This window comes from Stegostoma tigrinum, chromosome 1 (assembly GCF_030684315.1).
Source record: "Stegostoma tigrinum isolate sSteTig4 chromosome 1, sSteTig4.hap1, whole genome shotgun sequence".
Lineage (NCBI taxonomy): Eukaryota > Metazoa > Chordata > Chondrichthyes > Orectolobiformes > Stegostomatidae > Stegostoma > Stegostoma tigrinum.
The window spans coordinates 193,391,973-193,407,182 of record NC_081354.1 but is presented as its reverse complement, the minus strand read 5'-3'; the positions used below and the strand labels follow the sequence as shown (position 1 = coordinate 193,407,182).

Sequence of the window (15,210 nt, the reverse complement as noted above, 5' to 3'; positions counted from 1 at the left end):
CTCTCCCTGCACTCTGTTTCTGTCTCTCCCTCTCCCGGCACTCTGTCTCTGTCTCTCTCTCTCCCTGCACTCTGTCTCTGTCTCTCTCTCTCCCTGCACTCTGTCTCTGTCTCTCCCTCCCCCGGCACTCTGTCTCTGTCTCTCTCTCTCCCTGCACTCTGTCTCTGTCTCTCTCTCTCTCCCTGCACTCTGTCTCTGTCTCTCCCTCTCCCTGCACTCTGTCTCTGTCTCTCCCTCTCCCGGCACTCTGTCTCTGTCTCTCTCTCTCCCGGCACTCTGTCTCTGTCTCTCTCTCTCCCTGCACTCTGTCTCTGTCTCTCCCTCTCCCGGCACTCTGTCTCTGTCTCTGTCTCTCCCTGCACTCTGTCTCTGTCTCTCTCTCTCCCGGCACTCTGTCTCTGTCTCTCCCTCTCCCGGCACTCTGTCTCTCTCTCTGTCTCTGTCTCTCTCTCTCCCGGCACTCTGTCTCTGTCTCTCCCTCTCCCTGCACTCTGTCTCTGTCTCTCCCTCTCCCTGCACTCTGTCTCTGTCTCTCTCTCTCTCTGCACTTTGTCTCTGTCTCTCCCTCTCCCTGCACTCTGTCTCTGTCTCTGTCTCTCCCTCTCCCTGCACTCTGTCTCTGTCTCTCTCTCTCTCGGCACTCTCTCTCTGTCTCTGTCTCTCCCTGCACTCTGTCTCTGTCTCTCTCTCTCCCGGCACTCTGTCTCTGTCTCTCCCTCTCCCTGCACTCTGTCTCTGTCTCTGTCTCTCTCTCTCCCGGCACTCTGTCTCTGTCTCTCTCTCTCCCGGCACTCTGTCTCTGTCTCTCTCTCTCCCTGCACTCTGTCTCTGTCTCTCCCTCTCCCTGCACTCTGTCTCTGTCTCTCCCTCTCCCGGCACTCTGTCTCTGTCTCTCTCTCTCCCTGCACTCTGTCTCTGTCTCTCCCTCTCCCGGCACTCTGTCTCTCTCTCTTCCTGCACTCTGTCTCTGTCTCTCCCTCTCCCTGCACTCTGTCTCTGTCTCTCTCTCTCTCCCTGCACTCTGTCTCTGTCTCTCCCTCTCCCGGCACTCTGTCTCTGTCTCTCTCTCTCCCTGCACTCTGTCTCTGTCTCTCCCTCCCCCGGCACTCTGTCTCTGTCACTCTCTCTCCCTGCACTCTGTCTCTGTCTCTCTCTCTCTCCCTGCACTCTGTCTCTGTCTCTCCCTCTCCCTGCACTCTGTCTCTGTCTCTCCCTCTCCCGGCACTCTGTCTCTGTCTCTCTCTCTCCCGGCACTCTGTCTCTGTCTCTCTCTCTCCCTGCACTCTGTCTCTGTCTCTCCCTCTCCCGGCACTCTGTCTCTGTCTCTGTCTCTCCCTGCACTCTGTCTCTGTCTCTCTCTCTTCCAGCACTCTGTCTCTGTCTCTCCCTCTCCCGGCACTCTGTCTCTCTCTCTGTCTCTGTCTCTCTCTCTCCCGGCACTCTGTCTCTGTCTCTCTCTCTCCCTGCACTCTGTCTCTGTCTCTCTCTCTCCCGGCACTCTGTCTCTGTCTCTCTCTCTCCCTGCACTCTGTCTCTGTCTCTCCCTCTCCCTGCACTCTGTCTCTGTCTCTCTCTCTCCCTGCACTCTGTCTCTGTCTCTGTCTCTCCCTCTCCCTGCACTCTGTCTCTGTCTCTCCCTCTCCCTGCACTCTGTCTCTGTCTCTCTCTCTCCCTGCACTCTGTCTCTCCCTCTCCCTGCACTCTGTCTCTGTCTCTCTCTCTCCCTGCACTCTGTCTCTGTCTCTCTCTCTCTCTGCACTCTGTCTCTGTCTCTCCCTCTCCCTGCACTCTGTCTCTGTCTCTCCCTCTCCCTGCACTCTGTCTCTGTCTCTCTCTCTCTCTGCACTCTGTCTCTGTCTCTCCCTCTCCCGGCACTCTGTCTCTGTCTCTCCCTCTCCCTGCACTCTGTCTCTGTCTCTCTCTCTCCCGGCACTCTGTCTCTGTCTCTGTCTCTCCCTGCACTCTGTCTCTGTCTCTCTCTCTCCCGGCACTCTGTCTCTGTCTCTCCCTCTCCCTGCACTCTGTCTCTGTCTCTCTCTCTCCCTGCACTCTGTCTCTGTCTCTGTCTCTCCCTGCACTCTGTCTCTGTCTCTCTCTCTCCCGGCACTCTGTCTCTGTCTCCCTCTCTCCCTGCACTCTGTCTCTGTCTCTCTCTCTCCCGGCACTCTGTCTCTGTCTCTCTCTCTCCCTGCACTCTGTCTCTGTCTCTCTCTCTCCCGGCACTCTGTCTCTGTCTCTCTCTCTCTCCCTGCACTCTGTCTCTGTCTCTCTCTCTCCCGGCACTCTGTCTCTGTCTCTCTCTCTCCCTGCACTCTGTCTCTGTCTCTCTCTCTCTCTCCCTGCACTCTGTCTCTGTCCCTCTCTCTCTCCCTGCACTCTGTCTCTGTCTCTCCCTCTCCCGGCACTCTGTCTCTGTCTCTGTCTCTGTCTCTCTCTCTCCCTGCACTCTGTCTCTGAATCTCCTTCTCCCTGCACTCTGTCTCTGTCTCTCTCTCTCCCGGCACTCTGTCTCTCTCTCTCCCGGCACTCTGTCTCTGTCTCTCCCTCTCCCTGCATTCTGTCTCTGTCTCTCTCTCTCTCCCTGCACTCTGTCTCTGTCTCTCCCTCTCCCGGCACTCTGTCTCTGTCTCTCTCTCTCCCTGCCCTCTGTCTCTGTCTCTCCCTCTCCCGGCACTCTGTCTCTCTCTCTCCCTGCACTCTGTCTCTGTCTCTCCCTCTCCCTGCACTCTGTCTCTGTCTCTGTCTCTGTCTCTCCCTGCACTCTGTCTCTGTCTCTCTCTCTCCCGGCACTCTGTCTCTGTCTCTCCCTCTCCCGGCACTCTGTCTCTGTCTCTGTCTCTCTCTCTCCTGGCACTCTGTCTCTGTCTCTCTCTCTCCCGGCACTCTGTCTCTGTCTCTCTCTCTCCCGGCACTCTGTCTCTGTCTCTCTCTCTCCCTGCATTCTGTCTCTGTCTCTCCCTCTCCCTGCACTCTGTCTCTGTCTCTCCCTCTCCCGGCACTCTGTCTCTGTCTCTCTCTCTCCCTGCACTCTGTCTCTGTCTCTCCCTCTCCCGGCACTCTGACTCTCTCTCTCCCTGCACTCTGTCTCTGTCTCTCCCTCTCCCTGCACTCTGTCTCTGTCTCTCTCTCTCTCCCTGCACTCTGTCTCTGTCTCTCCCTCTCCCGGCACTCTGTCTCTGTCTCTCTCTCTCCCTGCACTCTGTCTCTGTCTCTCTCTCTCCCTGCACTCTGTCTCTGTCTCTCCCTCTCCCGGCACTCTGTCTCTGTCTCTCTCTCTCCCTGCACTCTGTCTCTGTCTCTCTCTCTCTCCCTGCACTCTGTCTCTGTCTCTCTCTCTCCCTGCACTCTGTCTCTGTCTCTCTCTCTCCCGGCACTCTGTCTCTGTCTCTCCCTCTCCCGGCACTCTGTCTCTGTCTCTGTCTCTCCCTGCACTCTGTCTCTGTCTCTCTCTCTCCCGGCACTGTGTCTCTGTCTCTCCCTCTCCCGGCACTCTGTCTCTGTCTCTGTCTCTGTCTCTCTCTCTCCCGGCACTCTGTCTCTGTTTCTCTCTCTCTCCCTGCACTCTGTCTCTGTCTCTCTCTCTCCCGGCACTCTGTCTCTGTCTCTCCCTCTCCCTGCACTCTGTCTCTGTCTCTCCCTCTCCCTGCACTCTGTCTCTGTCTCTGTCTCTCCCTCTCCCTGCACTCTGTCTCTGTCTCTCCCTCTCCCTGCACTCTGTCTCTGTCTCTCTCTCTCCCTGCACTCTGTCTCTCCCTCTCCCTGCACTCTGTCTCTGTCTCTCTCTCTCCCTGCACTCTGTCTCTGTCTCTCTCTCTCTCTGCACTCTGTCTCTGTCTCTCCCTCTCCCTGCACTCTGTCTCTGTCTCTCCTTCTCCCTGCACTCTGTCTCTGTCTCTCTCTCTCTCTGCACTCTGTCTCTGTCTCTCCCTCTCCCGGCACTCTGTCTCTGTCTCTCCCTCTCCCTGCACTCTGTCTCTGTCTCTCTCTCTCCCGGCACTCTGTCTCTGTCTCTGTCTCTCCCTGCACTCTGTCTCTGTCTCTCTCTCTCCCGGCACTCTGTCTCTGTCTCTCCCTCTCCCTGCACTCTGTCTCTGTCTCTCTCTCTCCCTGCACTCTGTCTCTGTCTCTGTCTCTCCCTGCACTCTGTCTCTGTCTCTCTCTCTCCCGGCACTCTGTCTCTGTCTCCCTCTCTCCCTGCACTCTGTCTCTGTCTCTCTCTCTCCCTGCACTCTGTCTCTGTCTCTCTCTCTCCCGGCACTCTGTCTCTGTCTCTCTCTCTCTCCCTGCACTCTGTCTCTGTCTCTCTCTCTCCCGGCACTCTGTCTCTGTCTCTCTCTCTCCCTGCACTCTGTCTCTGTCTCTGTCTCTCCCTCTCCCTGCACTCTGTCTCTGTCTCTCTCTCTCCCTGCACTCTGTCTCTCCCTCTCCCTGCACTCTGTCTCTGTCTCTCTCTCTCCCGGCACTCTGTCTCTGTCTCTCTCTCTCCCTGTACTCTGTCTCTGTCTCTCCCTCTCCCTGCACTCTGTGTCTGTCTCTCCCTCTCCCTGCACTCTGTCTCTGTCTCTCTCTCTCTCTGCACTCTGTCCCTGTCTCTCCATCTCCCGGCACTCTGTCTCTGTCTCTCCCTCTCCCTGCACTCTGTCTCTGTCTCTATCTCTCCGGGCACTCTGTCTCTGTCTCTGTCTCTCCCTGCACTCTGTCTCTGTCTCTCTCTCTCCCGGCACTCTGTCTCTGTCTCTCCCTCTCCCTGCACTCTGTCTCTGTCTCTCTCTCTCCCTGCACTCTGTCTCTGTCTCTGTCTCTCCCTGCACTCTGTCTCTGTCTCTGTCTCTCCCTGCACTCTGTCTCTGTCTCTCTCTCTCCCGGCAGTCTGTCTCTGTCTCCCTCTCTCCCTGCACTCTGTCTCTGTCTCTCTCTCTCCCGGCACTCTGTCTCTGTCTCTCTCTCTCCCTGCTCTCTGTCTCTGTCTCTCTCTCTCCCGGCACTCTGTCTCTGTTTCTCTCTCTCTCTCCCTGCACTCTGTCTCTGTCTCTCCCTCTCCCGGCACTCTGTCTCTGTCTCTCTCTCTCCCTGCACTCTGTCTCTGTCTCTCTCTCTCCCGGCACTCTGTCTCTGTCTCTCTCTCACTCCCTGCACTTTGTCTCTGTCTCTCTCTCTCCCGGCACTCTGTCTCTGTCTCTCTCTCTCCCTGCACTCTGTCTCTGTCTCTCTCTCTCTCCCTGCACTCTGTCTCTGTCTCTGTCTCTGCCTCTCTCTCTCCCTGCACTCTGTCTCTGTCTCTGTCTCTGTCTCTCTCTCTCCCGGCACTCTGTCTCTGTCTCTCTCTCTCCCTGCACTCTGTCTCTGTCTCTCTCTCTCCCTGCGCTCTGTCTCTGTCTCTCCCTCTCCCGGCACTCTGTCTCTGTCTCTCTCTCTCTCCCTGCACTCTGTCTCTCCCTCTCCCTGCACTCTGTCTCTGTCTCTCTCTCTCCCTGCACTCTGTCTCTGTCTCTCTCTCTCCCTGCACTCTGTCTCTGTCTCTCCCTCTCCCGGCACTCTGTCTCTGTCTCTCTCTCTCCCTGCACTCTGTCTCTCCCTCTCCCTGCACTCTGTCTCTGTCTCTCTCTCTCCCTGCACTCTGTCTCTGTCTCTCTCTCTCTCCCTGCACTCTGTCTCTGTCTCTCTCTCTCCCTGCACTCTGTCTCTGTCTCTGTATCTGTCTCTGTCTCTCTCCCTCCCTGCAGTCTGTCTATGTCTCTCTCTCTCTCTCCCTGCACTCTGTCTTTGTCTCTCTCTCTCCCTGCACTCTGTCTCTGTCTCTCTCCCTCTCCCTGCACTCTGTCTCTGTCGCTCCCTCTCCCGGCACTCTGTCTCTGTCTCTGTCTCTGTCTCTCTCTCACCCTGCACTCTGTCTCTGTCTCTCCCTCTCCCTGCACTCTGTCTCTGTCTCTCTCTCTCCCGGCACCCTGTCTCTCTCTCTCCCGGCACTCTGTCTCTCTCTCTCCCTGCACTCTGTCTCTGTCTCTCTCTCTCCCTGCACTCTGTCTCTGTCTCTCTCTCTCTCCCTGCACTCTGTCTCTGTCTCTCTCTCTCCCTGCACTCTGTCTCTGTCTCTCCCTCTCCCTGCACTCTGTCTCTGTCTCTCTCTCTCCCTGCACTCTGTCTCTGTCTCTCCCTCTCCCGGCACTCTGTCTCTGTCTCTCTCTCTCTCCCTGCACTCTGTCTCTGTCTCTCTCTCTCTCCCTGCACTCTGTCTCTGTCTCTCTCTCTCCCTGCACTCTGTCTCTGTCTCTCTCTCTCCCTGCACTCTGTCTCTGTCTCTCCCTCTCCCAGCACTCTGTCTCTGTCTCTCCCTCCCCCTGCACTCTGTCTCTTTCTCTCTCTCTCCCGGCACTCTGTCTCTGTCTCTCCCTCTCCCGGCACTCTGTCTCTGTCTCTCTCTCTCCCTGCACTCTGTCTCTGTCTCTGTCTCTGTCTCTGTCTCTCCCTCCCCCTGCGCTCTGTCTCTGTCTCTGTCTCTCTCCCGGCACTCTGTCTCTGTCTCTCCATCTCCCTGCACTCTGTCTCTGCCTCTCTCTCTCCCGGCACTCTGTCTCTGTCTCTCTCTCTCCCTGCACTCTGTCTCTGTCTCTGTCTCTCCCTCTCCCTGCACTCTGTCTCTGTCTCTCTCTCTCCCTGCACTCTGTCTCTGTCTCTCTCTCTCCCTGCACTCTGTCTCTGTCTCTCCCTCCCCCTGCGCTCTGTCTCTGTCTCTGTCTCTCTCCCGGCACTCTGTCTCTGTCTCTCCCTCTCCCTGCACTCTGTCTCTGTCTCTCTCTCTCCCGGCACTCTGTCTCTGTCTCTCTCTCTCCCTGCACTCTGTCTCTGTCTCTGTCTCTCCCTCTCCCTGCACTCTGTCTCTGTCTCTCTCTCTCCCTGCACTCTGTCTCTGTCTCTCTCCCTCTCCCTGCACTCTGTCTCTGTCTCTCTCTCTCCCGGCACTCTGTCTCTGTCTCTCTCTCTCTCTGCACTCTGTCTCTGTCTCTCTCTCTCCCGGCACTCTGTCTCTGTCTCTCTCTCTCTCTGCACTCTGTCTCTGTCTCTCTCTCTCCCTGCACTCTGTCTCTGTTTCTCTCTCTCTCCCTGCACTCTGTCTCTGTCTCTCTCTCTCCCGGCGCTCTGTCTCTGTCTCTCTCTCTCTCTCCCTGCACTCTGTCTCTGTCTCTCTCTCTCCCGGCACTCTGTCTCTCTCTCTTTCTCTCCCTGCACTCTGTCTCTGTCTCTCTCTCTCTCCCTGCACTCTGTCTCTGTCTCTCTCTCTCTCCCGGCACTCTGTCTCTGTCTCTCTCTCTCTCTGCACTCTGTCTGTGTCTCTCTCTCTCTCCCGGCACTCTGTCTCTGTCTCTCTCTCTCTCCCTGCACTCTGTCTCTGTCTCTCTCTCTCTCCCGGCACTCTGTCTCTGTCTCTGTCTCTGTGTCTGTCTCTGTCTCTCCCTCTCCCGGCACTCTGTCTCTGTCTCTGTCTCTGTCTCTCTCTCTCCCTGCACTCTGTCTCTGAATCTCCTTCTCCCTGCACTCTGTCTCTGTCTCTCTCTCTCCCGGCACTCTGTCTCTCTCTCTCCCGGCACTCTGTCTCTGTCTCTCCCTCTCCCTGCATTCTGTCTCTGTCTCTCTCTCTCTCCCTGCACTCTGTCTCTGTCTCTCCCTCTCCCGGCACTCTGTCTCTGTCTCTCTCTCTCCCTGCCCTCTGTCTCTGTCTCTCCCTCTCCCGGCACTCTGTCTCTCTCTCTCCCTGCACTCTGTCTCTGTCTCTCCCTCTCCCTGCACTCTGTCTCTGTCTCTGTCTCTGTCTCTCCCTGCACTCTGTCTCTGTCTCTCTCTCTCCCGGCACTCTGTCTCTGTCTCTCCCTCTCCCGGCACTCTGTCTCTGTCTCTGTCTCTCTCTCTCCTGGCACTCTGTCTCTGTCTCTCTCTCTCCCGGCACTCTGTCTCTGTCTCTCTCTCTCCCGGCACTCTGTCTCTGTCTCTCTCTCTCCCGGCACTCTGTCTCTGTCTCTGTCTCTCTCTCTCCTGGCACTCTGTCTCTGTCTCTCTCTCTCCCGGCACTCTGTCTCTGTCTCTCTCTCTCCCGGCACTCTGTCTCTGTCTCTCTCTCTCCCTGCACTCTGTCTCTGTCTCTGTATCTGTCTCTGTCTCTCTCCCTCCCTGCAGTCTGTCTATGTCTCTCTCTCTCTCTCCCTGCACTCTGTCTTTGTCTCTCTCTCTCCCTGCACTCTGTCTCTGTCTCTCTCCCTCTCCCTGCACTCTGTCTCTGTCGCTCCCTCTCCCGGCACTCTGTCTCTGTCTCTGTCTCTGTCTCTCTCTCACCCTGCACTCTGTCTCTGTCTCTCCCTCTCCCTGCACTCTGTCTCTGTCTCTCTCTCTCCCGGCACCCTGTCTCTCTCTCTCCCGGCACTCTGTCTCTCTCTCTCCCTGCACTCTGTCTCTGTCTCTCCCTCTCCCAGCACTCTGTCTCTGTCTCTCCCTCCCCCTGCACTCTGTCTCTTTCTCTCTCTCTCCCGGCACTCTGTCTCTGTCTCTCCCTCTCCCGGCACTCTGTCTCTGTCTCTCTCTCTCCCTGCACTCTGTCTCTGTCTCTCTCTCTCCCGGCACTCTGTCTCTGTCTCTCCCTCTCCCTGCACTCTGTCTCTGTCTCTCCCTCTCCCTGCACTCTGTCTCTGTCTCTGTCTCTCCCTCTCCCTGCACTCTGTCTCTGTCTCTCCCTCTCCCTGCACTCTGTCTCTGTCTCTCTCTCTCCCTGCACTCTGTCTCTCCCTCTCCCTGCACTCTGTCTCTGTCTCTCTCTCTCCCTGCACTCTGTCTCTGTCTCTCTCTCTCTCTGCACTCTGTCTCTGTCTCTCCCTCTCCCTGCACTCTGTCTCTGTCTCTCCTTCTCCCTGCACTCTGTCTCTGTCTCTCTCTCTCTCTGCACTCTGTCTCTGTCTCTCCCTCTCCCGGCACTCTGTCTCTGTCTCTCCCTCTCCCTGCACTCTGTCTCTGTCTCTCTCTCTCCCGGCACTCTGTCTCTGTCTCTGTCTCTCCCTGCACTCTGTCTCTGTCTCTCTCTCTCCCGGCACTCTGTCTCTGTCTCTCCCTCTCCCTGCACTCTGTCTCTGTCTCTCTCTCTCCCTGCACTCTGTCTCTGTCTCTGTCTCTCCCTGCACTCTGTCTCTGTCTCTCTCTCTCCCGGCACTCTGTCTCTGTCTCCCTCTCTCCCTGCACTCTGTCTCTGTCTCTCTCTCTCCCTGCACTCTGTCTCTGTCTCTCTCTCTCCCGGCACTCTGTCTCTGTCTCTCTCTCTCTCCCTGCACTCTGTCTCTGTCTCTCTCTCTCCCGGCACTCTGTCTCTGTCTCTCTCTCTCCCTGCACTCTGTCTCTGTCTCTGTCTCTCCCTCTCCCTGCACTCTGTCTCTGTCTCTCTCTCTCCCTGCACTCTGTCTCTCCCTCTCCCTGCACTCTGTCTCTGTCTCTCTCTCTCCCGGCACTCTGTCTCTGTCTCTCTCTCTCCCTGCACTCTGTCTCTGTCTCTCCCTCTCCCTGCACTCTGTGTCTGTCTCTCCCTCTCCCTGCACTCTGTCTCTGTCTCTCTCTCTCTCTGCACTCTGTCCCTGTCTCTCCCTCTCCCGGCACTCTGTCTCTGTCTCTCCCTCTCCCTGCACTCTGTCTCTGTCTCTATCTCTCCGGGCACTCTGTCTCTGTCTCTGTCTCTCCCTGCACTCTGTCTCTGTCTCTCTCTCTCCCGGCACTCTGTCTCTGTCTCTCCCTCTCCCTGCACTCTGTCTCTGTCTCTCTCTCTCCCTGCACTCTGTCTCTGTCTCTGTCTCTCCCTGCACTCTGTCTCTGTCTCTGTCTCTCCCTGCACTCTGTCTCTGTCTCTCTCTCTCCCGGCAGTCTGTCTCTGTCTCCCTCTCTCCCTGCACTCTGTCTCTGTCTCTCTCTCTCCCGGCACTCTGTCTCTGTCTCTCTCTCTCCCTGCACTCTGTCTCTGTCTCTCTCTCTCCCGGCACTCTGTCTCTGTTTCTCTCTCTCTCTCCCTGCACTCTGTCTCTGTCTCTCCCTCTCCCGGCACTCTGTCTCTGTCTCTCTCTCTCCCTGCACTCTGTCTCTGTCTCTCTCTCTCCCGGCACTCTGTCTCTGTCTCTCTCTCACTCCCTGCACTTTGTCTCTGTCTCTCTCTCTCCCGGCACTCTGTCTCTGTCTCTCTCTCTCCCTGCACTCTGTCTCTGTCTCTCTCTCTCTCCCTGCACTCTGTCTCTGTCTCTGTCTCTGCCTCTCTCTCTCCCTGCACTCTGTCTCTGTCTCTGTCTCTGTCTCTCTCTCTCCCGGCACTCTGTCTCTGTCTCTCTCTCTCCCTGCACTCTGTCTCTGTCTCTCTCTCTCCCTGCGCTCTGTCTCTGTCTCTCCCTCTCCCGGCACTCTGTCTCTGTCTCTCTCTCTCTCCCTGCACTCTGTCTCTCCCTCTCCCTGCACTCTGTCTCTGTCTCTCTCTCTCCCTGCACTCTGTCTCTGTCTCTCTCTCTCCCTGCACTCTGTCTCTGTCTCTCCCTCTCCCGGCACTCTGTCTCTGTCTCTCTCTCTCCCTGCACTCTGTCTCTCCCTCTCCCTGCACTCTGTCTCTGTCTCTCTCTCTCCCTGCACTCTGTCTCTGTCTCTCTCTCTCTCCCTGCACTCTGTCTCTGTCTCTCTCTCTCCCTGCACTCTGTCTCTGTCTCTGTATCTGTCTCTGTCTCTCTCCCTCCCTGCAGTCTGTCTATGTCTCTCTCTCTCTCTCCCTGCACTCTGTCTTTGTCTCTCTCTCTCCCTGCACTCTGTCTCTGTCTCTCTCCCTCTCCCTGCACTCTGTCTCTGTCGCTCCCTCTCCCGGCACTCTGTCTCTGTCTCTGTCTCTGTCTCTCTCTCACCCTGCACTCTGTCTCTGTCTCTCCCTCTCCCTGCACTCTGTCTCTGTCTCTCTCTCTCCCGGCACCCTGTCTCTCTCTCTCCCGGCACTCTGTCTCTCTCTCTCCCTGCACTCTGTCTCTGTCTCTCTCTCTCCCTGCACTCTGTCTCTGTCTCTCTCTCTCTCCCTGCACTCTGTCTCTGTCTCTCTCTCTCCCTGCACTCTGTCTCTGTCTCTCCCTCTCCCTGCACTCTGTCTCTGTCTCTCTCTCTCCCTGCACTCTGTCTCTGTCTCTCCCTCTCCCGGCACTCTGTCTCTGTCTCTCTCTCTCTCCCTGCACTCTGTCTCTGTCTCTCTCTCTCTCCCTGCACTCTGTCTCTGTCTCTCTCTCTCCCTGCACTCTGTCTCTGTCTCTCTCTCTCCCTGCACTCTGTCTCTGTCTCTCCCTCTCCCAGCACTCTGTCTCTGTCTCTCCCTCCCCCTGCACTCTGTCTCTTTCTCTCTCTCTCCCGGCACTCTGTCTCTGTCTCTCCCTCTCCCGGCACTCTGTCTCTGTCTCTCTCTCTCCCTGCACTCTGTCTCTGTCTCTGTCTCTGTCTCTGTCTCTCCCTCCCCCTGCGCTCTGTCTCTGTCTCTGTCTCTCTCCCGGCACTCTGTCTCTGTCTCTCCATCTCCCTGCACTCTGTCTCTGCCTCTCTCTCTCCCGGCACTCTGTCTCTGTCTCTCTCTCTCCCTGCACTCTGTCTCTGTCTCTGTCTCTCCCTCTCCCTGCACTCTGTCTCTGTCTCTCTCTCTCCCTGCACTCTGTCTCTGTCTCTCTCTCTCCCTGCACTCTGTCTCTGTCTCTCCCTCCCCCTGCGCTCTGTCTCTGTCTCTGTCTCTCTCCCGGCACTCTGTCTCTGTCTCTCCCTCTCCCTGCACTCTGTCTCTGTCTCTCTCTCTCCCGGCACTCTGTCTCTGTCTCTCTCTCTCCCTGCACTCTGTCTCTGTCTCTGTCTCTCCCTCTCCCTGCACTCTGTCTCTGTCTCTCTCTCTCCCTGCACTCTGTCTCTGTCTCTCTCCCTCTCCCTGCACTCTGTCTCTGTCTCTCTCTCTCCCGGCACTCTGTCTCTGTCTCTCTCTCTCTCTGCACTCTGTCTCTGTCTCTCTCTCTCCCGGCACTCTGTCTCTGTCTCTCTCTCTCTCTGCACTCTGTCTCTGTCTCTCTCTCTCCCTGCACTCTGTCTCTGTTTCTCTCTCTCTCCCTGCACTCTGTCTCTGTCTCTCTCTCTCCCGGCGCTCTGTCTCTGTCTCTCTCTCTCTCTCCCTGCACTCTGTCTCTGTCTCTCTCTCTCCCGGCACTCTGTCTCTCTCTCTTTCTCTCCCTGCACTCTGTCTCTGTCTCTCTCTCTCTCCCTGCACTCTGTCTCTGTCTCTCTCTCTCTCCCGGCACTCTGTCTCTGTCTCTCTCTCTCTCTGCACTCTGTCTGTGTCTCTCTCTCTCTCCCGGCACTCTGTCTCTGTCTCTCTCTCTCTCCCTGCACTCTGTCTCTGTCTCTCTCTCTCTCCCGGCACTCTGTCTCTGTCTCTGTCTCTGTGTCTGTCTCTGTCTCTCCCTCTCCCGGCACTCTGTCTCTGTCTCTGTCTCTGTCTCTCTCTCTCCCTGCACTCTGTCTCTGAATCTCCTTCTCCCTGCACTCTGTCTCTGTCTCTCTCTCTCCCGGCACTCTGTCTCTCTCTCTCCCGGCACTCTGTCTCTGTCTCTCCCTCTCCCTGCATTCTGTCTCTGTCTCTCTCTCTCTCCCTGCACTCTGTCTCTGTCTCTCCCTCTCCCGGCACTCTGTCTCTGTCTCTCTCTCTCCCTGCCCTCTGTCTCTGTCTCTCCCTCTCCCGGCACTCTGTCTCTCTCTCTCCCTGCACTCTGTCTCTGTCTCTCCCTCTCCCTGCACTCTGTCTCTGTCTCTGTCTCTGTCTCTCCCTGCACTCTGTCTCTGTCTCTCTCTCTCCCGGCACTCTGTCTCTGTCTCTCCCTCTCCCGGCACTCTGTCTCTGTCTCTGTCTCTCTCTCTCCTGGCACTCTGTCTCTGTCTCTCTCTCTCCCGGCACTCTGTCTCTGTCTCTCTCTCTCCCGGCACTCTGTCTCTGTCTCTCTCTCTCCCGACACTCTGTCTCTGTCTCTGTCTCTCTCTCTCCTGGCACTCTGTCTCTGTCTCTCTCTCTCCCGGCACTCTGTCTCTGTCTCTCTCTCTCCCGGCACTCTGTCTCTGTCTCTCTCTCTCCCTGCACTCTGTCTCTGTCTCTGTATCTGTCTCTGTCTCTCTCCCTCCCTGCAGTCTGTCTATGTCTCTCTCTCTCTCTCCCTGCACTCTGTCTTTGTCTCTCTCTCTCCCTGCACTCTGTCTCTGTCTCTCTCCCTCTCCCTGCACTCTGTCTCTGTCGCTCCCTCTCCCGGCACTCTGTCTCTGTCTCTGTCTCTGTCTCTCTCTCACCCTGCACTCTGTCTCTGTCTCTCCCTCTCCCTGCACTCTGTCTCTGTCTCTCTCTCTCCCGGCACCCTGTCTCTCTCTCTCCCGGCACTCTGTCTCTCTCTCTCCCTGCACTCTGTCTCTGTCTCTCCCTCTCCCAGCACTCTGTCTCTGTCTCTCCCTCCCCCTGCACTCTGTCTCTTTCTCTCTCTCTCCCGGCACTCTGTCTCTGTCTCTCCCTCTCCCGGCACTCTGTCTCTGTCTCTCTCTCTCCCTGCACTCTGTCTCTGTCTCTGTCTCTGTCTCTGTCTCTCCCTCCCCCTGCGCTCTGTCTCTGTCTCTGTCTCTCTCCCGGCACTCTGTCTCTGTCTCTCCATCTCCCTGCACTCTGTCTCTGCCTCTCTCTCTCCCGGCACTCTGTCTCTGTCTCTCTCTCTCCCTGCACTCTGTCTCTGTCTCTGTCTCTCCCTCTCCCTGCACTCTGTCTCTGTCTCTCTCTCTCCCTGCACTCTGTCTCTGTCTCTCTCTCTCCCTGCACTCTGTCTCTGTCTCTCCCTCCCCCTGCGCTCTGTCTCTGTCTCTGTCTCTCTCCCGGCACTCTGTCTCTGTCTCTCCCTCTCCCTGCACTCTGTCTCTGTCTCTCTCTCTCCCGGCACTCTGTCTCTGTCTCTCTCTCTCCCTGCACTCTGTCTCTGTCTCTGTCTCTCCCTCTCCCTGCACTCTGTCTCTGTCTCTCTCTCTCCCTGCACTCTGTCTCTGTCTCTCTCCCTCTCCCTGCACTCTGTCTCTGTCTCTCTCTCTCCCGGCACTCTGTCTCTGTCTCTCTCTCTCTCTGCACTCTGTCTCTGTCTCTCTCTCTCCCGGCACTCTGTCTCTGTCTCTCTCTCTCTCTGCACTCTGTCTCTGTCTCTCTCTCTCCCTGCACTCTGTCTCTGTTTCTCTCTCTCTCCCTGCACTCTGTCTCTGTCTCTCTCTCTCCCGGCGCTCTGTCTCTGTCTCTCTCTCTCTCTCCCTGCACTCTGTCTCTGTCTCTCTCTCTCCCGGCACTCTGTCTCTCTCTCTTTCTCTCCCTGCACTCTGTCTCTGTCTCTCTCTCTCTCCCTGCACTCTGTCTCTGTCTCTCTCTCTCTCCCGGCACTCTGTCTCTGTCTCTCTCTCTCTCTGCACTCTGTCTGTGTCTCTCTCTCTCTCCCGGCACTCTGTCTCTGTCTCTCTCTCTCTCCCTGCACTCTGTCTCTGTCTCTCTCTCTCTCCCGGCACTCTGTCTCTGTCTCTGTCTCTGTGTCTGTCTCTGTCTCTCCCTCTCCCTGCACTCTGTCTCTGTCTCTGTCTCTCCCTCTCCCTGCACTCTGTCTCTGTCTCTCTCTCTCTCCCTGCACTCTGTCTCTGTCTCTCTCTCTCCCGGCACTCTGTCTCTGTCTCTCTCTCTCTCCCGGCACTCTGTCTCTGTCTCTGATTCTGTACCTCTCTCTTTCAATGTTTTCAGACAAGGTGAACTGGGTCCATGTGAAGCCCCTTGCAGAACAATTTCCAGCTGCAGTTGCCCTTCAGCCGACAGTGCTGTGTTTCGTGTGTGGCGATGTTCTGACCCCGGTACTCTCTCGACTGACCTTTTCTGTGTGCGAAGGGCCGTGCTCCAGTTTCGATGTGATCTCCCTCTCTGCCCGGATTCTTGTTGTTCTGATTGGCGCAGACGGCCCTGCCCAGCTCCCACACTCTGTTACTGTTTGTGTTTGCTCTTCCTGTGTCTCCACGCTCTGCTCTGCCCCCACATTGATCACTCAGCCCCTCCTCATCATTCATTTGTCATTCAGCTCCTCGAGTCTGCTCCCCCATTCAGAAAGCGCCCACTCCCCCCAGCACCGACATTCTGTCACAGCAGTGTGTACC

At 57.0% G+C, this 15,210-nt stretch overlaps 1 protein-coding gene across 3 annotated transcripts in view; it reads right to left on the bottom strand.

Annotated features, from left to right (window-relative positions):
• LOC125458563 (galectin-3-binding protein-like) overlaps positions 1–14,977 on the bottom strand; it is an 89,158-nt gene extending 74,181 nt beyond the window's left edge. For 2 of the 3 annotated variants that reach the window (XM_059650893.1, XM_048543961.2), the window contains exon 1: positions 14,785–14,896. The gene's annotated coding sequence lies outside the window, so the exon portion shown is untranslated. Of the gene's footprint in view, positions 1–14,784; positions 14,897–14,930 lie in introns of those variants that run through there. The other variant, XM_048543971.2, reaches the window with a different exon arrangement.
• Positions 14,978–15,210: the final 233 nt, after the last annotated feature.